Here is a 24,902-nt window from a genome sequence, read left to right on the forward strand (position 1 = left end):
TGTCATGGATGCTTCTCTCTGTGTGTGTATGTGTGGGTGTGTGTGATGACTATTTCCTTATAGTCTATATTCTTCTCATCATTTACAATGAGAGCTGGAGCTTTCAGGGTGTAAGTTTCAGTAAGAACCATGTCTGCTTCCTAATGTGAGGGAAAACACTCTGAATTCCACATAGATGACAAAAGAAACAAAGTTCAGCACATGTCTGTGCCTTTTTTCTAGACTTTTTCCTCAGTGCTGATTGACTACTACATTATTGACGTCCAACTGGGAAATCTGGAAGTCTAAAGGATCAAGTACAGTTATTTCCCAGGAAAACTACTAACAGAAAATACAACAAGTTTCCTGCTGAAATGCAGCTTTCCTTCTCTTTGTCCTTTAGTTTATGTAGAAGGAGGTGGAAGCATCCTTGGAGTGCCAAGCCCAGGAGAGACTAGCAGTCCCCTCAGTGGTACTACTGCACATTTTCACACTCACATTACCTAGCCTACCAGTGGTTTCCCAGCCAGGTTGTTTCGTGCTACATTACATAGTTTATTCTTACTTGCTTGCTTGTTTTTTTTTTTTTTTTTTTTTTTTTTTTTAGGGCTGCAGGCAGTTCCCAGGCCAGGGGACAAATTGGAACTACAGCTGCTGGCCACAGCAACATTGGACCAAGCTGCATCTGTGACCTGAGCTCATGGCAATTCTGGATCCTTAACCCACCAAGCGAAGCCAGGGATCGGACCTGCATCCTCATGGATACTACTCAGATTTGTTTCCACTGAGCCATAAGGGGAATTCTAGTTTTTTCTTTCTTTAATGTACATGAGGTAAAGTGAACTCTAGTTAACACATTTTACTCCCTATATCAGATATAATAACTTAGTTCTGACTTTCCAGCAGTTTAACCCGTCGTATTTTGAAGGAATCTCGTATCACCTAAATTATAGCAGGAGGCTGGACGTTCCCTCCTTTAGAGAATAAATAGAAAGGCGATCTCCCCTCATTCCCCTTGGCAGCTATGGAACAGGGGAGTAACCTGTGTTCTGCGAACCAGATGTTCCTATTCAACACTTTGAATCTTGTGCACGTGATATAAAAAAGCAGAAGCCACTTAGAAATTATACACTGTGGCATTGCAGTTCAGTGACCAACATCAAGTAACCAGAGGAGCAATTCTGAGGTGACAGAATCTTCCTAATGATACTGTTTTGTTTTATATTTGATATTTCCTTGGTGATTCTTCTTGCCCAGCCCTTCTTATGTTCCATATCATTTTTCAACTTTTTTACAACATTATTATCCATTTTATAAAAATCTGTGACATTCTTCCAATAAATTCCTTTATAACTGAACATATGACTCATCAGAATTTGGCCTTTATCTCTTTTTCTAGCTTTAGCTCTAATTGTTGCCCTCAACAAAAACCATACTACAGTCATACTGCTTGTCAAACTCACAAGGCATTCTTATGACAAATGACTTGTTCTCTCTCTCCCTCTGCCAAGCTATCTCCTGATATTTATTCCATTCTTGAGGTCCCTAGGTGAATTCAGCCCTCTCCAGTTTGGGATTACGCTTTCCTTCACAAGCGGGAAAGAGCATGTTGTAATGGAAGAGAGCCATTGCCTGGGACCTCTGTCAATGTCATTCTATTGTTTTTGATCTGAACTCTACAGTTCACCTCTCTTCCAGAGTAATATTTCAATTTATTAAATATTGGAGCAATTAAAAACTTATGAAAAAAATGTATGCACTCATTCAATCAATACTATTCCATGTTTTTCTAGAGATAACACAAAGTTTTTGTGAAGTAATAATGTTTAATGTATCAAATTTAATTTTATAAAGTAAAGGGTAACTCACAGTAAGCACTCATTAAGCATCTGAGGTTTTTTGAGTAAAGCAGGAAAAAGAGATGAGACTTTTACCCCCTTTCAGACTATATGAAATAAATTCAATAGCAGTCCATAAGTGCTTGGTATACTTTTTAGTTTTCTGTGACCTGAGGTCTTTTCATATTCAGAAAAGAAGTCTAACAAGAAATGTCAGTCTATTCTATGAGCACCTATGATATAGTTACGATAAATTCTTTTGTGGCTTAAATTGACCAGAGTCATTTTGTGTTGTTTGCAACCAGAAACTTTAAACTGGGTTTCTGCACTAGATTCTACTCAAAAAACCACATAGCTTTGTATTATATAGAGAATCAAATCCACACTAATCAGTTTGACTTTTAAAACCGCCACATATGCCTGAAAAAAATACGTAGTCATTTAAGATGGCACTGTAAGATTTGACAAGGCAACTAGAAATCCAAAAACTGTTTCCAATAATTAGTATTGTCAATCTTCTCTCACAGAACTTTTGTTATGATTCTCGGAGCTAATTGACAGCAAGTCTTGACGACCTTAGCGGGAGGAAGAGATGAAAAAAAAAATGATAGAAAAAGGAAAGAGAAAAGAAATATCATCCAAATGTATGTATCAGGCTATCATCTTTGAATCTTTGGTATGTCTGAGATTTGAAATGTGCAAACTCCTAGAAAGTTGATTTTCAGTTTTACAAACTATTTGGTTGAAGAGTGAAGTTTTGGCTTTGTGTTGGGTATAAAGTCATTGTGCCAACTCCCTACTCTCACCCGGACATGCTCATTAAGTTATACTGTGTGGATGTAAAACAGTGTTGGGGACTTTCTTTAGAAAACTCATTATCATATAGTACCTAATAGCATAGTTATTTTCTTCACCAATTAAATAAAATGGCTTTAATCTAATAATCCTGCCACATCATTCTTCTCTAGACAACAAATCCACAAAACTTAATTCCAGGCAGTAAGAGATGGGTATTAGGCATGTATATGGTAGGAAAAAGTGATGAGTATGTAATTAGATTATTAGATTGGCTTTTTGTTATTTCTTTTGGCATTGATTCTCCTTGGAAATCTTACGATAAAACATCATAATTTGGGGAGAATGTGATTATATACCTCCTGTCTTCTGCTTACCTGCATTTATGACAGAAGTAAATTGCTTTGAATTTAACTACTGCGGATTAAATATCTACTTCTGTGTGGTTAGCCTAGCTGCAATGCAGTTCTTCTAGATGGGTTGTAGCCAAGTAAAATTATTTATTTACATGAAATTTTATGCTAAAGACTGATAAGTAAAATACATAAAAGTTGAGTTCCCATTGTGGCTCAATGGGTTAAGAACCCAACATATTGTCTCCATGAGGATGTGGGTTCAATCTCTGGCCTCGCTCCGTGAGTTAAGTTTCCGGTATTGTCGTGAATTGTGGTATAGTTTGCAGATGTGGCTTGGATCTGGGATTACCATGGCTGTGACTGTGGTGTAGGCCTGCAGATCCAATCTGACCCTTAGTCTGGGAACTTCTATATGCCACAGGTGCAGCCATAAAAAAAAGAAAAAAATTAAAATACATAAAAGTGGAAATTTTGTGGTAAACTAGGATATCAAAGATCTCCATTCTGTAACTTCTCAATCTGTCCTTTCCATAACTCCTCTCTCATGAAGCTATGGAGGGAGAGCTAAGGGTCTCAGATATTTGATTTTGAACTAAATGTCCTAGTATTTGAAATATATCTATATTTACATAAAAATATACATGTAAAGGTATATATATATACTTTTTAACTAAGTAACTTTATTATTATATAATAATGCAATATAGGCATGTAAGCAGTGAACTGTGCTATAAAACATGCTTTAGTATAGATTTTTGTAAATGAAAAATCCATGTGCTTTTTTATTTATTCCACAGATTTTTATCAAATTTATCTCGTCTTTTTGTTGAAGCCATCTGGAACTCTTATTCAGATCATAACTGAAAGCTCCCACGAAGTTAGGAAAAAGAGAGAAATCACAGGAGTCACACATCCGGGCTGACTAACTGGCCATGTGACCTTTGGATTGTTCTCTTCTTCTCTGAAGAAATGGAGCTGGGCTGAAAGCTTCCACAGTTTCCAAAATTTTGTCATGATAAGTATCACCTGAGGTGCTTGTACTTGGATACAGTACAAATTCCCCAAATCATTCCAAACCTAGTCAATTCAAATTCTCAGAAGAGGGCTGGGGAACCATGCATTTGACAGGACCTCCAGGTGATTCTTATCCTTGGAAAGTTGAGAAGCAAAGAGTTGAACAATTCCAACAGCCTTCCAAATTCAAAAGCTGCATGATTTTCTTCATATTTCTTGGATAATAAAATATTTCACCTGAAGCTATTGTGCTTGGAGTGGAGATGATGAGAGGAAGAAAAAAAGTATTCCTTTAAAATAAAAATGATGTAGAATCTGATATTTTCTATGAAATATTTTTTAAAATTGTAGAATACCAAAGAGCTAATTAGAAGTGTGATTTTTATCTGAACTTCTTCCATCTTTCCATTTTTTATTTTTGTATTTAAAAAAATTTAATATAGTTGATTTACAATGTTCCATCAATTTCTGCTATATAGAAAAGTGAGCCAGTTATACATACATACATATATATATATATATATATATATATATATACATACACACATATACACATTCTTTTTCACACATTATCCACCATCATTTTCTATCACAAGTGATTGGATACAGTTCCCTGTGCTATACAGCAGGATTTATCCACTCCAAATCTAATGGTTTTCATCTACTAACCCCAAGCTCCCAGTCCATCTCACTCCCTTCTGCTCCCCCTCCTCATGGCAAATACAAGTCTGCTCTCTATGTCCATTAGTTGATTTCTTTCCTGTAGATAGGTTCATTCGTTCCATATATTAGATTCCAGATATAAGTGATATATATCATATGGTATTTGTCTTTCTCTTTCTGACTTACTTCACTTAGTATGAGAATCTCTAGTTTCATCCATGTTGCTGCAAATGGCATTATTTTGTTCATTTTTATGGTGAATAGTATTCCATTGTGTACATGTACTACATCTTCTATACTCATCCATTGATGGACATTTAAATTGTTTCCATGACTTGGCTATTGTGAATAGTACTGCAATGAACAGAGGGGTGCATGTATCTTTTTCAAGGAAAATTTTATCTAGATATATGCCCAGGAGTAAGATTGCTGGATCATATGATAATTCTATATTTAGTTTTTTGAGGTACCTCCATACTGTTTTCCATAGTGGTTGTACCAATTTACATACCCATCAACAGTGAAAGAGGGTTCCCTTTTCTCCACACCTTCTTCAGCATTTGTTATTTGTTGACTTCTTAATGATGGGCATTCTGACTGGTATGAGGTGGTACCTCACTGTAGTTTTGATTTTCACATTTCTAATAATTAGCAATGTTGAGCATTTTTTTCATGTGCCTGTTGGCCTGTATGTCTTCTTTGGAGAAACATCTATCCAGGTCTTCTGCCCATTTTTTAATTCAGTTTTATTTTGCTGTTGAGCTGTATGAATTATTTGAATATTTTGGAAATTAAGCCCTCCCTTGTTGGTTGCATTATTTGAAACTATTTTCTCCCCCCTTTTTTTTTTAATGGTTTCCTTTGCTGTGCTAAAGCTTGTCAGTTTGATTAGGTCCCATTGTTTTAGTTTTGCTTTTATTTCTATTGCCTTGGGAGACTAACCTAAGAAAACATTTGTACGGTTGATGTCAGAGAGTATTTTGCCTATGTTCTCTTCTAGGAGTTTTATGGTGTCTTGTCTTGTCTTATGTTTAAGTCTTCAAGCGATTTTGAGTTTATTTTTTTTGTGTGGCATGAGGGTGTGTTCCAGTTTCACTGATTTACAGGCACTGTCCAGTTTTCCCAGCACAATCTGCTGAAAAGATTGTCTTTTTCCCATTTTATGTTCTTGCCTCCTTTGTTAAAGATCAATTGCCTGTAGGTGTCTGGGTTTATTTCTGAGTTCTCTATTCTGTTCCATTGGTATGTATGTCTGTTTTGGTACCAGTACCACATTCTCTTGATTACTGTGGCTTTGTAATATTGCCTGAAATCTGGGAGAGTTATGCCTCCTGCTTGGTTTTTTTCCCTCAGGATTGCTTTAGCAATTTTGGGTCTTTTATAGTTCCATATAAAATTTTGAATTGTTTGTTCTAGGTCTGTGAAAAGTGTTATGGGTAATTTGATAGGGATTGCATTGAATCTGTAGATTGCTTTGGGTAGTATGTCCATTTTTACAATATTAATTCTTCCAATCCAGGAGCATGGGGTATCTTTCCATTTCCTTGGATCCTCTTTAATTTCCTTGATTAATGTTTTATAGTTCTCAGCATATAAGTCTTTTACCTCCTTGGTCAGGTTTTTTCATAGATATTTAATTTTGGGGGGTTTGATTTTAAGAGGTATTGTATTTTTATATTCCTATTCTAATATTTCATTGTTGGTATACAGAAATGCAACCGATTTCTGAATGTTAATCTTGTATCCTGCTACTTTGTTGAATTTGTCGATCAGTTTGAGTATTTTTTGCGTGGAGTCCTTAGGATTTTCTATTTATAGTATCAGGTCATTTGCATATAGTGAGCCTAAGGACTCCACACAAAAACTACTCAAACTGATGGGCAAATTCAGCAAAGTAGCAGGATACAAGATTAACATTCAGAAATTGGTTGCATTTCTGTATACCAACAATGAAATATTAGAATAGGAATACAAAAATACCATCTTTTCTTATGTTTTTATTTTTTTTAATGTTTCTTTAATGTTTTCGTTCTTTTTTCTTATTGTTGTTAGAAGTTTTGTCTTTGCATCTGCACTTTTAAAATCTGATTATTTATCCTTATAAATCTCTAAAAAGGATCCTATAGTCTTTCTGTTAAGTACCATGTTACAGATTTCCTGCAGTCTTTTGGCAGATTTCCCCCTAATTAACAAAAAGATTGACTTAACTTTTCAAAGCAAGATAGGGCACCTGCAGGCTTTAATCACTTAGCAAACACTGACTGTGCTCTGTCAAGGTGACAACAACTTAATTTCAGTCAATTTGAGGATCCCATCTATTTTTCTAGGTTCTCATTCCATTTTGAGTCTTGTGGAGACTAGGGAATGGATGTCTATCTGGCTCTAAAAGACATCTATTCTAATAGGCGTCTTCAGAGCCATCCATTGGTCTCTTTGGAGCTCAGCCATCAGTCCTGTTACCAACAAAATGTCGTTCATGAAGTCACATATTGATGCTTTTCTTTCCTTCTCCTCTGCCACTCCTGGGAGCATCAGCAACTCAAGTTCCTGGGGCCCAGGAAATCTCTGCAAATTTGTCTGGGGTCTCACATGATTAGATATCTACATAACCTACAGTCATTTTCCCTTTGGAGTCTTGCCCGCTTTTCTTAGATACCTACCTCATCAGTAATGCCCAGATTCCTTTTATTCTCAAATCCCACAAAATCACCTCGGATTATTACTAAAGAGCTATTTTAGAATGTTGTTTTGCATTTAACATCAGTTTTATAGCAGAAGTATAGATGCATTCACATTTATTTATAATATGTGATGGACAGACCCCAGTACATACTTTTTTTCTACCTATAGTTTAATTACAGCAAATACTTTTAAGAACTTATTTTTTGGAAAGGATAATTAAATATTTTTTGCCATGTGAATATGAATTGACAATTTTTTAATTAGATTCTTTAAAGCTTTACTCTAAATACTTTGAAGATTTCATCATAAAGATAGCAAAAATTATATGCTGGGGGATAGAAATCTAAGTATTAATCAGTTGGTTTAACTCAAAGTATTTTTTATAAAATGGCTTCAGGATAGAGAGATGAGAAATGAATTTCACACACAAATTGAATATGCAATGTTCAGTTTAGAAACCTTTTAAAGAGTATCACTGTCCACCTATAAAAATGTCAGTGGCATTCTGAAGAAAAGCAAAATATTGCATCATTTGTTCCATGGCTTACATTTTGCTTTTTAAATTTATGATTTTGCTTATGTTTTTTGTCTCTTTATAGGGATTCATTCTGGCTTCCATGATTTTGGAAGCAATTTCTTGAATCTGTTTAATTTCCTAGATAAATTCCTAATTTTTTTAAACATTAACTTTTATGTCATGCCTTACATCTTGTTTGCGATACCAGAGATAGCACATTTTTAACTGAACTAGGCAACAAAATGAGAGAAACAAAAAGCTACATAGCATTAATTGGTGTTTTTCATTTTCTGTCTTTCCCTTCTGTGCTCCCTACATGCTGGAGAAGACAGATTTTTAACAACAGGATGTGTTCTCTTTTTAAACATAATGTTAAAACATAAATGCTTTTTCATATTATTACCTAGCCTTTAAAATCACGTTTTTAATGGCTATATAACATGCTAACAGTTGCTTACCAAAATTTAACTAGTTCCAAAATTTCTAGATAGTTAGCAATATCCAGATCTTTGATATTTGAAAGACCTTTGTAATAAGAAACTTATGTATATATTTTAGCTAAAACTTGAGAAGATAATATTATTGGGTTAAAGAGAGCTAAAGTTTTTTAGGGATCAATGTAAAGTTTTTTTAGGGCTTAATGACTTTACAGTTAACCACCTATTTTGAAGTGTAACAATTTCAACTTATACCAAGCAGAATATTTTATATGAATTTCATACATATAAAATAATGTTTAATTGCTTTGAATTCCATTTATTTGATAAATATCACAAAAAGAAACAAACAGTATTTCCAACTTATAAATTGATACTGGCTTCTTTTTATACTAAGCAGAGATGTCAGTATAAATATACTGACATACAAAGTTAAAATTCTAAGCAGAATTAAATGAATATTAAAACAACCACGGGAGTTCCCTTCATAGCTCAGTGGTTAATGAATCCAACAAGGATCCATGAAGACATGGATTTGATCCCTGGCCTTGCTCAGTGGGTTAAGGATCTGGCATTGCCCTGAGGTTGGTGTAGATCACAGATGCGGCTTGGATTCCTCATTGATGTGGCTGTGACATAGGCCAGCAACTACAGCTCTGATTCACCCCCTAGCCTGGAAACTTCCATATGCCACAGGTGCAGACCCGAAATGCCAAAAAACAAAACAAAACAAAACAGAACTATATATATATATATAGTCAATAAATGTTACAAAATTATATAAATCAATTTTTTTGCTTTGAATTCATCCTTACATTTTAATTTTTTCTATGCAATTTTCTAGTCAAAGTTAAAGAGATGATATTTTGAGGTATAATTTCCTTTTATTTAAGAGGATTCATGGAATTTTCTATTATCACATCCTAAGTGCTGAGAAAAGTTAAGGTGATGAAGTTGGTATAATTAGTATGATAATTATAATGCTATTGGGATTAGATACCACAATATTACTGTTCATCACCTTAAATGTTAACATCTTAGTTTAGCCTTTATGTTTATTTTTAATAAATGCTGCACCTCACAAATTGCCTTTCAGTATCAGAAAGTTAAGCTGTCAAATGTCAGAATTAGATTGGCTTGTCTGTCTAATTAAAAGCAGATTCATCTGGAAAAGTGTTCTCTTGCTCTCCCATTTCACTCTAATATCCGCTCAAATTCAGAATGAACTCTACATGGCCTGAACTTTAGAACAAGAGCAAATAAACAAAAATACCAGCCCTTTCCTATATTCCTGTTTAGTCATTTCTTGACCTGAGGAAAACAATATCAACTTGGTATAAATTAGAAGACAAATGGGGAGAGAGTACTGGCACCACCCAAATGGGAAAGACATATAATGACCCGTCTCAACAATAGAGTCAGAATGCACCCTTGTCTCACTCCCTCAGTGGTCCCCACTTTTCTCAGAACTGTCATGATGCCTTGGAAGGAGGAGAAAGTGGTGACTGCCAGCACTAAACATCCTTCCCTGGTGACATCATGCAGAAAGCAGGAGGCAGCTAAAACTGACAGGAAAGGATGCTTAGTCAGAAAACATGAACTCTAACTTAAATCTGCTCCTTACTCACTCTGTGGGGTAAGAAAGGCCACTGCTTTTCTCTGGGATTGAGTTTCTTTCCCTGAGAAATGAAGGAGCTGGTCTGTATAGCTAAAAGATGTCTCATGGTTCTCAATTTCTAAGATTCTTCAATTACCAATATAAGAAAATGTCATTTCTTGAGTGCTCTGGCTAGCTTCAAGATAGTGTGAAAAATCACACAAGGCTGAGCTCTCTATTTGAGTAGCAATTGCTCAGCTAGTTCTCTCTCCGGCTGGCTGTAAGCTGAAGATGCAGTGCAACATCCATTGGTCTGAGGAAAAATCTATCCTCCCTATATGTAATGCGTGTGAAGGGAGATGATTGGTAACAAGCTTGGAAACTAGAAATAGTTTTTGGAGAGTCAACAACAAAGGTCACTCCTGGGTATATATCCAAAAAAAAAAAAAAAAAAGCCAAAAACACTAATTCCAAAAGTTACGTGCACCCCAATTTTCATGGAATCACTATTTACAATAGCCAAGACATGGAAGCAACCTAAATGTTCATCAACAAAGGACTGGATAAAGAAAAAGTGTTACATATATACAACAGAATATTACTCAGCCATAAAAAAGAATGAAATATTGCCATTTGCAGGAACATGAGTGGACTTGGACACATTATGCTAATTGAATTTAGTCAGACAGAGAAAGACAAATACTGTATGATATCACTTAAATGTGGGATCTAAAAAAATACAAGAAATAAAATAAAAAATAGTAAATAAAAGAAAAAGAAGCAGACTCACAGATATAGAGAACAAACTAGTGGTTACCAATGGGGAGCGGGAGTCGGGGGCAAGAAAGATGTAGGGGATTGATTAAGAGACATAAACTATGTATAAAATAAATAAGCAACAAAGATATACTATGCAGTATAGGAAATATAGCCAATACTTTAAAGTAACTATAAATGGAGTAAAACCTTTTAAAAAAAACAAGGTCATCCTGCAGATAAGATGGAGTAATACAGTACCACTAGTAAGACATCTGTTCCTAACTGGGCCAAGCTCAGACTATGCCCAGACCATACTCAGATGTGGGCAAAAACTGCTCTTTCTCTGCTAATCTGCTAGTATCAGAGGGAGCACCACATGGAGAGAAGGCAATTCCACTGTGTGTCTTCTCTGCTGGACACTGGACTAACCACTGTTCTTTGCAAAGTCAATTATTATATTTCAGATTTTTGAAAACAAGAATGTATTTTGCATGTAGGTAAGAAACAGCACATATTCGGTATCTAGCTTAAAACATCTAGTTTCAAAATTTTATTGAAAAGTACCAGGTACAACCTATTGGTGCATATTTTTCTTTCCTTTTCAATGAGTCAGAGTGGGAGGAGGGGAGAGATAATAGTCAATGTGTCAGACTTATAAGTGATGACTAATCAAGAATTATGTAATTGCTACAATTATGTAATTGTATGGTTTTTGAACATTATTTTGTTCAAAATATAAGGCATTTTTACACTGATAGAGCTATTCAGTTTCTTTCAAATACAATGAATAAAGGTTAGGTATTTAAGATTTTAAAATGAATGGAGAATCAGAGTCGCTTCTATGCGAAACTATAAACCACATGCAGATTAGCAAATGGTAGGCAAATCTTGCACTATATTTATCCTGTCCTAGTTTAATAATTGACCTCTACTAGGCTTTTTTTCCATTAGTGTCTATTCCAGTGAACCATATACTTAAGAAGGATTTTTCAAAATAGATACAGAGTTAAAATGTAGAGAAAAATATCTACTGAAGACCCAGGACCTCCTGAGAATGTGATATTACTTGGATACCAAAGCATTAGAAGACCACGTCATAGTAATAATAGTGGTATTGCGTTAAAGTAATTTAGGAAACAAAGGCTGTTCTACATTTCATAGAGAAAAATGAATTTATAACTTTGCTCTATTGAATTACATAATAGACACTACTGCTCACCACCTTATGAATATGGGTGATTATTTAGCTTTTCTCTGCCTTGGATTTTATTTTGTAGACCAGCTTCCATAGTATGATGTACTATATAGAGGTTTTATGAGGATTAGACGAAATCAGTAAAGAAAGTCTTACACTCTACACATCTTAAAATTTCAATTAACAGGTTCTTTAAAATAACATGGAGGGAGGAGCATACATTATACAGCTAAAGACCTTTAAAATTTCAGCTTTTCCTTTTACCAGTACTATAACCTTGGGCAAATTGTCTCTCTGGATTTAGTTTCCTCATCTGCAGAAAGAATTTAAAATATCTAGCATGCAGTATTGTCTCAGGCCTGTGACAGTGCATATAAGGCACTGGTTCAGTATTTTTAGTATTCACTAAATGTACTTGGAAAATGCCAACAAGATATAATACATGTATATGTATAAATTCATGAAAACAAAAACATGTAATTATAAAAAGTGTGTTTAGACTTTTACAGTCCGGAATTTTAAAGTACTTTAAATGTTAGTGTATCATTCTAGCATATAAAACATTTTCCACCTTTCATCATTAATAATGAGATAAAAATTAAATACCTAATTCAAATGGAATAATTCTGTGTTGAAAACGTTTCTACAGTTGTAAGAAAACAGATGAGGGTTTAGCTTAATGATATTTCCCAAAGGGCTTCTTATATATTTACTGATACGCCTACAAAAACAAATGAATATGAAAAAAGTGAGGACTCTGAAGCCACATCTTTCTTTCTTTGTATTTGCATTGTGGCATATTGCTTTAAATGCAAGGATCATGGCCCAGGGTGCTTGGTGTTGGCTTTGTAAGTGGCTGAGACTGGATACAGAGAGGAAACATGCATCACTACATATGCTGCTCCCTGAAAAACCTGGTGTGGTTTCAGGGTCTCCTCTTTGAATCGCACTTGATGATATTTTAAAATTTCTAAGCAAGTCCACTGATTTGGATGGGGCCCTTTTTTTTTTTTTTTTTAAATCTTAGCAAGAGGCTATTCAGATCCTTGAACATCCCTAGAAGTGTAATATTCACACACTATTGTAATAGAGAGAGTAAAACCAGCCTGATTTATGAAGTTTATGTTCTACTGATTTGATCCAACAAATCATATTTACAAATAATTTGGAATTATTTTCTGTGATGTTGAGTTCTCAAACAGTTTCAGACCAGGAGCCCTTCAACAAGGGCTCAAGGGCAAGAGATTTTCAGACTAGAAAAATGGAACACACTTTCACCTCCCATTTAGAATATAACAATTATTCCTGATGCTCTGCTAGGTTCACTCCATTTAGTACCCTATTCTATTCTTAACCTCAATTTCAGATTCTCTGTCTGCTAATTGATCCAACCCATCACTCCCTTAAACCCCTTAAACCCCACTTGGTGGTGACCTTGATTTACATATTTCCATCTCAGGCACATCCATTGTTTTGCTTTACACAGTCTCCTCTGCCAGCAGCTCTGCTCCCATAGTCTACTAACACAGACACCATATTGCTTTCTGGCTTTGACATCCACGAGGAGCTCTTCTAATCATCCCAGCTGCCCATGAACTTCTTCAGTGAGTATCTGGGATACTTTTCCTCAGGAGTGTCTTTATTACAATTTCTGTTGCCTAGTATTCTACTCATTTGTGTTCATGTTTCATCTTCCCACTGAACTGCAAGCCACTTGGAGAACAAGAGCAATGTCTTGTGCATCTTTTTCTCACACAATTCTGGCACATACATGACAATCAATACATACCTGTTAAATTAGTGAATCCTTCAAACCAATATATTTTTTTTAAGAATCACTTTCCTCTTGATAAATTTTGATTCCCCTGAAGAGATTCATTAGAATATCCCTTGGGGAGAAAGATAATTTCAAATATCCCTTGCTAATGCCATAAATGCACCTGTAATCTTTTAATAATATTCTACCTCCTTTATCCAACTGCCATTTGTGAACTGTGGAGAGACAAGACAAAAGACCTTTCTTCGACAATGAGTTTAGAAGAAATGATTATGGATCTAGCCAGAGTTTCTGTTTTGTTTTGTTTTAGACAATCCTAAAATGTGTTTAGAAACACTTCCTATTTAAAACAATACTTTGTATTTCTAATTTGGGAGAAACACCAAAGTATTTGAAAGTATTCTGACCCGGATCTTGAAAATGATTTACTTGAAAAGGAAATACTTGAAAAGTATTTACTTTAGCATGCTAATTTCCCAGATACATGTATTTTTTTGTCTCAGAACTCTTTTGCTTTTAATTCTGGAAAAATCTCATTATATTTTTGTATTATAGATTCAAGAATGAATCACTGTCAGAAAAATGGTAATGAGCACCTTACCAACTTTCTGTCACATTTAATTTGGCTTTTCTGCTATCATTTTACATGCTGAAGAAACAATGAAAGACTTTAAACACAGCAGAATTTTATGCAGAAACAATTTTTTTTTTTTTTTTTTTAGGGCTGAACCTGCGGCATATGGAAGTTCCCAGGCCAAAGGTGGAATCTGAACTGCAGCTGCAGCCCATACCACAGCCACAGTATCACCAGATCCTTAACCCAGTGAGTGAGGCCAGGGATCAAACCTGCATCCTCATGTACAGTAGTTGGGTTTGTAACCTACTGAGCCAAAATGGGAACTCCAGATGTGCTTTTTAAAAACACATTTTCATTGGTCTAATGGTATGGACCTAGAGGTAGAGTGAGGATTTCTGAGTTTCACTGTTAATTTTTACCCCAATCTTTTCTTTTACATACTTTTTGGAACTTAGGCAAAATATTTGTCCTGAGCTATTTTCACCAATCTATAGTATTGAGACAATAATGTCTTATAATGATTATATTAAGAATTTTTATAAAAACGTGTGAGTAATGTTTACATATGTGCATTACAATACTTAAATGGTCCTGTGGATTTTCACAAATGTTTAACTGCTTTCTAGTTGCTTCTTTTGATATTTTTGAATAGTAATAAGAAAATGTGGGAGAGAGGATTAAGATGGCGGAATAGAAGGACTGGAGCTCAACTTCTCTCCTAAAAAACAACAAAATTCACAACTAAAGCATGAGCAATCTCTGCCCAAGTGGACCAGAAACCTTAAAAAAGATACCCTACTCCAGAAGAAAAAGAGGCCACATCAAGAGGTAGGAGGGGTGATTTCATGATATAAACAACCCCACACCTCTGGGGTGGGAAGCTCCATAGACTGAAAACTAACTAGTTCACAGAGAGTCACCTACAGGAGTGAGAGTTTTGAGCCCCACATCAAACCCTCATGTGCAGGGACCTGGCACTGGGAGAAAGAGCCCCCAGAGCATCTGGCAATAACGGCCAGTGGGGCTTGTGCACAGGAGCTCCGTAGGACTGGGGGAAACGGAGACCCCATTCTTAAAATGTGCACACGGACTTTCACATGCACTGGGTCCCAGGGCAGAGTGAGGTCTCCATAGGAATCTGGGTCAAACCTGACTGCAGTTCTTGGAGGACATCCTGGGAAAACAGGGGTGAATGTGGCTTGTTGTTAGGCATGGACATTGAAAGCAAAGCTCTCGGGAATATTCAGCAATTGCCTTTCTCTGGAGGTGGCCATTTTGGGAAAATCTGGCCCCACCCGTCAGTCAGTGCTGAGAAGCCCCAGGCCAAACAACAATCCAGGTGGGATCACAGTCCCACCCCTCAGTGAACAGGCTACCTAAAGACCCCCTCAGGCACACAGCTGCCTCTAATCCCATTGAGAGACTAAGCCCCACCCACCAGAAGGATTAGAATCAGCTCCACCTACCAGGGGGCAGGCATCAGACCCCCCCCCCATCAGGAAGCCTACAGCAAGCCCTCCATACCAACTTCAGCCACAAGAGGGGCAGACACCAGAAGTAAGAGAGGCTACAACTCTACTATCTGTAAGAAGGTCACCACACCAAAAACCTATAAACATGGAAAGACAGAGAACTATAACTCAGATGAGGGAGAAAGGAAAAACCCCAGAAAATCAGCTAAGTGATGAGGAGATTCTCAGCCTCCAGGAAAAAGACTTTAGATTGTTGATGATAAAGATGATGCAAGACATTAAAAATAAACTGGAGGCAAAATGGATAACTTACAGGAAACACTGACCAAAGAGATACAAGATATAAAACTTAAACAAGAAGAGATGCAAAATACAATAACTGAAGTAAAAATTTCACTAGAAGCAGCTAACAGCAGAATACAGGAGGCAGGAGAACGAATAAGTGAGATGGAGGACAGATTAGTGGAAATTACGGATGCAGAACAGAAAAGAGAAAAAAGATTGAAAACAAATGAAGAGAGTCTCAGAGAACTCTGGGACAACGTGAAACGCAACAACATCCATATTATAGGGGTGCCAGAAGGAGAAGAGAGAGAAGGGGACAGAAAAAATATTCCAAGAGATAATAGCTGAAAACTTCCCTAACATGGGAAAGGAACCACACACTCAAATCCAGTAAGCACAACGAGTACCATATAAAATAAACCCAAGGAGGAATACACCAAGACACGTATTAACCTGTAGCCAGACAGGCATAGTTTTGATTATTTACTTTCCTGTTAATTTCTCTAATTTCCTTTCTCAGATGTTCACTGGTGGAGATTATTAGTTGCATGATAAATATGGACTCTTTCCAAAATTATATTAATAAGTCAATACAGAAATTTTGATAATAGAAAGGTTCATTTCTGTTTGATCTTCAGTATAACCTAATTGTTAGCATAGTGTGAAGCACTTTTAAGATATGAAAATATTGGTTAATGACAAGAATGTACATTTAAAAGAGTCATATAGGAGAAATATCATTAACTTTTTCTGATCATGTAGGTTTTGACATCTTGCTTTTCTCATCACACACAGATTTATGTTCCATTTTTGCTTTGGAGGGCTTACATTTCTATTTTCACCACTTTTTAAATTCTTCAGTGGACCACTTCTGAGCCATTGCTCTCTTTTCATGAATGGAATATATGGCATGGAATTAAATGAAACAAAATGGTGGAGTTCCTGTTGTGGCACAGTGGAGATGAATCTGACTAGGAGCCATGAGGTTGTGGGTTTGATCCCTGGCCTCACTCAGTGGGTTAAGGATCCGGCATTGCCATGAGCTGTGGTGTGGGTCGCAGATGTGGCTCAGATCTGGAGTTGCTGTGGCTGTGGTGTAGGCCATTGGTTACAGCTCTGATTAGACCCCTAGCCTGGGAACCTCCATATGCCACAGGCACGGCCCTAAAAGGACAAAAATAAAATAAGTGAAACACAATGGTAATAGTAAAATTCATATCCAATGTATTTTTAAAGTATGAACATATAAAGCTTTTAAAAATGTATAATCCATTACAGGCAAGAGGCATAAAAATAATTTACCTGGTGAAACTCCCCTGTAACTCCCACCATTAATCATGTATTAGAAAAGAAGAATGAACCAATGTAATCAATGTAATCAATGTAATGCTGAGATGGGGACAAACCAGGCCCATGAAGCTGTGATCTTTGACCTGCATCATATTGACCTATTTGATGTTTTAAATTGGATTATTTGCCAACATATATTTTAAAAGAGGTTACCTAGAAATCCAAGTTTATGACTTCTTTTTAAAATATATACATGTAGATGTATATTTATACAATAAACTATAATCAAATATTTTTACAATATAATACATATGGTATACATGTGTATATTTTTATCTTCTATATTAAAACATATAATATCATATAAGTCTTGAATTCCAAAAAGGGAACAATTGGCTGGATAGCTTAGCATCTTCCCTGTTGAGGGAGAACATGCTGTCTAGGTCCTCACAGTTCCTTCCCCTCCTTATTTTTCCCTTGACAGTAGAAAGCAAGTTATATTCAACATGCTTCATTTATACACATAACCTGGCTGGTCCTTGTTTAACTTTTATTTTCATTCACTGTAAAACACGTATACTTTTAAGGAATGTAATGATCATAATGACTGTATGTTTTCTGGAAAAAGTATAATTACTTTTATATTCCAAATTTCTGAAATGTACATGAATGGCACTGCATATTATCTTACCTTTTACAAGAACTCAACCATTCTGGACAACTTGGTTGCTCAGTGGAGACCACTGGTGGTCTGTGGAAACTATTTTGAGGAACACTGAGTAAAGTTTTAAGTACTCAGCATTGCATTAAAGGCCAAAAATTATCTGGTCCTTGCTTTTCTTTATACTTTGCCTCATACAAGAATTACCTCTCTAAAAATATTTTTTTAAATCATAATGTAAGACTTATAATTGTCAGAATTTGCCAAATGCTTACTAATAAACCCTAATGCTTATGCATTACTTTGTCCAGTAGTTTTCTTCACCCCTTTGTCAATCTGGCAAAATAATTTTGGCTTATATATTAGCTTTCCTGACTTACCTGTCAACCTAAAGAACAGAAATATTTTTTGAGGAGTTCCCATCGTGGCGCAGTGGTTAACGAATCCGACTAGGAACCATGAGGTTGCAGGTTCGATCCCTGTCCTTGCTCAGTGGGGTAGGGATCTGGCGTTGCCGTGAGCTGTGATGTAAGTCACAGACGTGGCTCAGATCCCGAGTTGCTGTGGCTGTGGCGTAGGCTGGTGGCTACGGCTCCAATTGGACCCCTAGCCTGAGAACCTCCATATGCCACAGGAGCAGCTCAAGAAAAAGGCAAAAAAAAAAAAGAAGAAGAAATTTTTTTGATACTTTATGTATATCGTTTTCATAATTTATGAAACAGATGAAATATCAGGTAATTCAAGACATGCTTATTGAATGAATGATTGAATGAATGAAGGGTGTTGCAGTGATCAGCTTGAATCAAATCTAAACTTACAGATTACAGCAAAATGTAATCAACAACTGAGGGTGATTTAAGAAAAGATAATTCATATTCTGAGTGTTAATTATCAGAAGATAGCCTAAGAGAGAGATCAAGATGTTTAAAGAGTATGTATGAGCTAGGGACCATTCATTTCAAGATAACTCCCACATTAGAGTATTTTCTTTTCATGTTTCTTCATTATGGGCAGCCAAAATAGTGTAAGAAATTCTGCAGAAACCTCTAAATATATTTTTTCGATGTGTTAGAGCTTAGGAATTATTGGAGTTATTGGAGTTTTTAGACTGCAGATATTTAAGCTGTTGGACTTCTTTAAAACATTAATTTTTAGCACTTTATGCATTTATTTGATTTTATTACAACTTCACTCACAAAAGCAACACCAAAATGTTTTGTTTTGGAGTTCAATTTCTAAAATATGGTTCATAAAAAATCATAGAGCTTTTGTAGAGTCATCAAGACACAAATTATCTATATTGAAAAACTTTCATAAATATTGTGTCTTTGAGCAGAAACTTCACAATGAGATTTTGACTTAATTTTTAAGGAAATATCTGGGCTTTCCCCCATTAGATACCAATTCATTTACAAACCACAACACCTTTGCAATAATAGGAATTGTTTCCAGTTGTTGACAGCAGTTATTAAAGAAATTCATCTATACATTTGACTATTTAGACTGAGAATTTAATTAAATAAATATTGTGTTTTCATGCAGCTGAATTTGAAATGGGAAGTAAGTAAAAAAATCTAGTTTCTTTTCTTTTTTTTTGCTTTTTAGGGCCATACCTGCGGCATATGGAGGTTCCCAGGCTAGGGGTCTAATCAGAGCTGTAGCTGCCGGCCACAGCCACAGCCACAGCCACAGACACAGCCACAGCCACAGCCACAGCCACAGCCACGCAGGCTCCAACCCACATCTGTAATCTACACCACAGCTCAAGGCAACGCCAGATCCTTAACCCACTGAGTGAGGCCAGGGATGGAACCCGAACTTCATGGTTCCTAGTCGGATTCATTTCCACTGTGCCATGACAGTAACTCCTAGTTTCATTATTCTTATCTGATAAGCTTTTTTTTTTTTCTTCTTTCTTTGCCAAGAAAAAGTTGGAGGTATGGGTAAAACAAGCAACAATCAATAATAACAACATAAATATGCCTCCTATGTGGGTAACAGATTTGGGGACTATAAAGCAATTGCAATGTTAAGAGTTCTAAGACTATCCCTCCCATCCTTCCCTTTACTTTATTCTAGCTGCTTGCCAGTGCTGGAGGCACAGGAATCTCCATGGCCCCGCAGTTTATCATCCTCAGCACCAGAGGCTGGATTCACATCTGCCCTCCTTTTCTGAAGATATTTGTATCCAAAAAAGAGCTCTGTTGAAGGCTACAATGAAAGTCTTTTGGTGCCAGAACATTTTTTGACTTGGAAGCAAATAAATTACCCTTTCAAATATCATTAAGAAGAGATGCCCAAGACATGGAAGCAAACTAAATGTCAGTTGGCAGAGGACTGGATAAAGAAGATATGGTACATATATACAATGGAATATCAGCCATAAAAAAAGAATGAAATAATGCCACTTGCAGCAACATCGAGGGACCTAGAGATTATCATACTCAGTGAAGTAATCCAGAGAAAGGTGTATGTCATATGATATTTATGTGTGGAACCTAAAAAAATATTATAAATGAATTTATTTACAAACCAGAAACAGACTTTCAGACATAGAAAACAAATTTATGGCTACCAAAGCAGGGAGAGGGATAAATTAGGAGTTTGGTATTAAAATATACACACTTCTATACATAAAATAGATAACCAACAAGGACGTACTATATAGCACAGGGAACCTATACTCAATATCTTGTAATAACCTATAATGGAAGAGAATGTAAAAAAAAAAATTCAGAATAACTGAATCACTTTGCACATCTGAAACTTATTCAACATTGTAAATCAACTACATTTTATTTTTTTATTACTTAATGACTTTTATTACATTTATAGGTGTACAATAATCATCACAAACAAATTTTAAGGCATTTCCATCCCAAACCCTCAGTGCAAAAACCATAAGTTTTTCAAAGTCTGTGAGTCTGTTTTGCAAAGAAGTTCATTGTGTCCTTTTTTTAGATTCCACATTAAAAGGAAAGAAATACAGCAATTGTAGCAACATGGATGGACCTAGAAATTATCACGCTAAGTGAAGTTAGTCAGACAATGAAACACCAACATTAAATGCTATAACTTACATGTAAATCAACTATATTTTAATAAAAACTTGAAAAAAAGAGTTTTGTGGGGTTGCAGCTTACTGTAAGCAGTTGTACTTTGTTTTCAGTAACTGAAACAACATTCAGCTGGGAGGTAGTAAATTTGAGCCTTAGTTATATTTATGGCAAAATTAACCTTTCAGGTTGAGGTACTAATATAGAAACTGAAGACTGATACTAGATTTTGTATAAAAATATCTGTCTGGAGTTATAGCTGGGCAAAAATCTCTGTTAGTGAAAACAGCTGGTATTATAGCTGGGCAAAAGCTTTAAAAACTATTTCATTATAATGAATCATAGAAGTAAATAAATTAAGAAGACAAGTGTATACTTCAATATTATGCAATTTTTGAATGAAGGCTATGAAAAATAAACATATTTTCATTTGTCACAATTATGGACAGTAGTGAAGACTAAATCTACTTGCATCATCTGTAAATGGCTGCATTGCCCAGTCTCATTAAGAATGGATTGCTGCAATGGGTTCTCTGAGAAACGATTCTTGGTGTAAGGCACCAGTTGGTCTGGGGTAGCACAATTTAAAAGCTAATAAAACCTAGTCTGACACTGTGACATTCTATCATCCAGCCATGAGGTACATTTTACCAAAGGCAGCAGATAAATGTCAATAGAATTTGTTTAAGCTGGCATTGAAACATGTTTATCTCATTTATCTCTTCAAATGATGCCAAGATCAAATAAACTGAGTGAAATATTATTGAATATGAAGTAAATTATGGTATAATAAGTAAGATCATATTACCCCAAACATGTAATCTATTGCAGAACTGTTAGATACAGTGTACTCCAATTAAAAGAAAATTATGTTTAAAAGGACTCTATTTAACAGTAACCGATACATACTAATGGGGATGGCAGTAAAGGAAAAAAAACTAATCCAGGACTTTCCCAATGTTTAAAGACATAGAGTTTAAATATGTTGAAAAATAGAAACTTGAGCAAGCAGTTCCATTATTCTGCTATCTTTTTGGTTTAGAGTTCAGTTATACTTGGGAACAAATACATCACCATTAGAGTGAATTTAAACATGTAGTTGAGACTGAGAAAGGAGGGAAGACTAGATTTCCGTGGTATTTTCAATAGGAGATACAAAAGAAATCACAATTGTCACTTAACTAGAGACAACCTTTCTAGGTCCATACATCCATGAATCTTAGCACATTTTCATGGAATCCTAGGTTATGTGAAACTTTAACTTAACAACCCAGTTCCATAAAAGTTTTCTTTTTCTTTTTCTTCTCTAATAGACCGAAAACTTCCTTTAAAATAAAAACAATTGAGAGATAACAAACAGCTCCTGATGATTCACTTTTCATTTACAACCCTTAAGATAGAAAAGAAACTTTTAACAGGAAATCTATTTAGGGTTGAGAGATTCAGTCTTATCAAGACGGGAAGGAAATGGCTGCTCAGGCTCCACCTCCTCTGGTGAGTAGCAGAGGAGACAATGTCTGTGGAAGGACTGTGGGCCTGCAAGATGCTATGTGAATGTTACTTGTTAAAAAGCCAGGAAGTTCATTTACCTTTCTTGTGACTCTACTCCTCATGACGTTTTTTTTCCTTCTTCCTTCTGAATTGTTCCCAGATGAATTAAAAAACCACACAAAGCCGCCTGATGCTAAGGAATTACAGTTTCTTAGCCTGATACATGCAGAACAGCCATTCATTTAACACAATACGGCAACATGGATGCTTGCCTAGCTCTATTCTAGGATGCTTCATGGGCCCTCAATCCAGTTGAAGTATAGACTACAATAATAATCATGAAGCAAATGACTCCTTCCGGAAAACCTTTCTTTAGGACTACCAGGTATAAGACACTATGTTGGGTCAGAGGAATCAGCAATGGACCAAACAGAAACAAACAAAAATCCCCTGCTCCCATGGAACTTATGTTTCATTGCTTAGGTATTTTACTTTTATATCTTTTGGGAAAGGCTCCCTCTGTCTTGGATAAAAATGTTCCATTTCTTAGGTGACCTGCCCTTTCTCTGTTTCTTTCCCTAAAAGGATATCCTAGTGTATAAGCAGAGGGTATGTGCTTATATAACCTCATGACCAAGATGAAGAATCAATTGTTTTGTTTTGTTTTTTTTTTTTAATTTGTTGACTTCCAGTCTCTGGTGTGATGTCCCTTGTCTACTTAGTGAAATAGTAAGAAAGACAAGTCAGCAGGCAATTACATTAGAGTGCATTTAGCACTGTGATAGAGATACTATAGACATGACCACATTGCGCAACTCCAGGGGCCATATAGATCTCGATGTGACTAGCACCCTATAGAGTTGTGCTGTGCATGACCTGTGAACCTCTATGTGGCAGTCTGAGAACAGCACAAAAGAGGGGCATGTAATTCAGACTTGGGAATTAGGAGAAGGCAAACAGGAGTTCCCACTGTGGATCAGTGGGTTAAGGACCTAACATAGTTTGTGGGGATGCGTGTTTGATCCCTGGCCTCACTCAGGTTAAGGATCTGGCAATGCCTCAAGCTGTGGTTTAGGTCGCAGACATGTCTCAGATCTGGTGTTGCTATGGCTGTGGCATAGGATGGCAGCTGCAGCTCTTGTTTACACCCCTAGCCTGAGAACTTCCATATGTTGCAGGTGTGGACCTAAAAAGGAAAAGGAAAGAAATAGAGAGAGAAAGGAAAGAAGGAAGGAAGGAAGGAGGGAGGGAGGGAGGGAGGAAGGGAAGGAAGGAAAGAAGGAAGGGAGGGAGAGTGAACATATAGAACGAGTAGAAGTTAGTTCAGTAAAGGAGGAGAATGAGTGAATAGGATCACATGAACAAAGTCCTAGAGGCAGAGGAAACATATCTGAAGGAGGAATTTTAAAAAAATGTTCATGTTAGCTGAAAGGCTGAGTAGAAAAGGAAGGAGGAATGAGAACTGGGGAGGAGAAAGAGGCAAACACCACATTATAAAGAATCCTGCAACAGTTCTGAGAAGCCTGACCTCTATCCTAAGGACAAGTAGGTCCCATTGTAAGATTTTAATCAGGGGACATACTAAGGGCATACATTAGAAGGACATACATTAGAAGCACTGCACTTGGAAGTTGCACAGTTTGATTTGCTTTTTAGCTGCACTGCAGTGAAGAGATGAGGAGGCTATGGTAATAATCTAGCCCAAAGACAAGGGGCTTGGGCATGGTTCCACATCTGGAATGGTGAGAAAAGGAAGGCTGAAATAAATATTTGACAAGTGGGATAGAGAATACTTTGTAACAGGATGTGGGGACTGAGGAAGAGAGTGGAGGCGGAGATCATGTATGTGAGTAATCTGTGAGATGACTAAGCCATTCTCTGAGACAGGAACCTGAGGCAGGTGAGGAGCAAGGGCTTCAAGGGAAGATGAGTTCATCTTTCAATCGTTCGGTGTTAGGGGCCTGGTGGGCATCCAATGTCTAGGGAACTATAGCAACATGCAGTTCTGACATCCAAAGGAGCAATTTGGGACAGGGAGGTAGATTGAGACGAAGGGTTTACATCGAAGGATGTGAGTTAAAACCATGACATGGCAAGGATTTCCCAGGAAGAAAATAGCTGTTTCTATCTTTTGAATTATTACAATACCTTGGTAAAAGTAACGCAGAAACCACAAATATACAGAACATATTTTTGTATATGGGGTGTTATGGACTTTTGGAACTGGGAGAAATTGGTGGTAGTTCCCATTCACCCGCCTTTATTACATACATATGCAACTGTAAGCAACACATATAATTCAATGTAAGCATTGAATTGTGTGTTGCGAACATTTTACTCTGAATTGCTTTTTTCATTAATTTTATTATTTTGACACATAATGAATCTAATTTGTTTATTTAACTGCTTTTTGGTATTCTACGTGAATTGTTGTTTCTAATGTATTACTTGTGGTAAGAAG

The 24,902-nt window shown here is 36.2% G+C and overlaps 1 long non-coding RNA gene across 1 annotated transcript in view; it reads right to left on the reverse strand.

Annotated features, from left to right (window-relative positions):
• Positions 1-24,902, reverse strand: part of LOC106505714 — a 127,906-nt gene that overhangs the window by 80,975 nt on the left and 22,029 nt on the right. The gene's annotated exons all lie outside the window — the stretch shown is intronic.

Source organism: Sus scrofa, chromosome 13 (genome assembly GCF_000003025.6).
Source record: "Sus scrofa isolate TJ Tabasco breed Duroc chromosome 13, Sscrofa11.1, whole genome shotgun sequence".
Taxonomy (NCBI): domain Eukaryota; kingdom Metazoa; phylum Chordata; class Mammalia; order Artiodactyla; family Suidae; genus Sus; species Sus scrofa.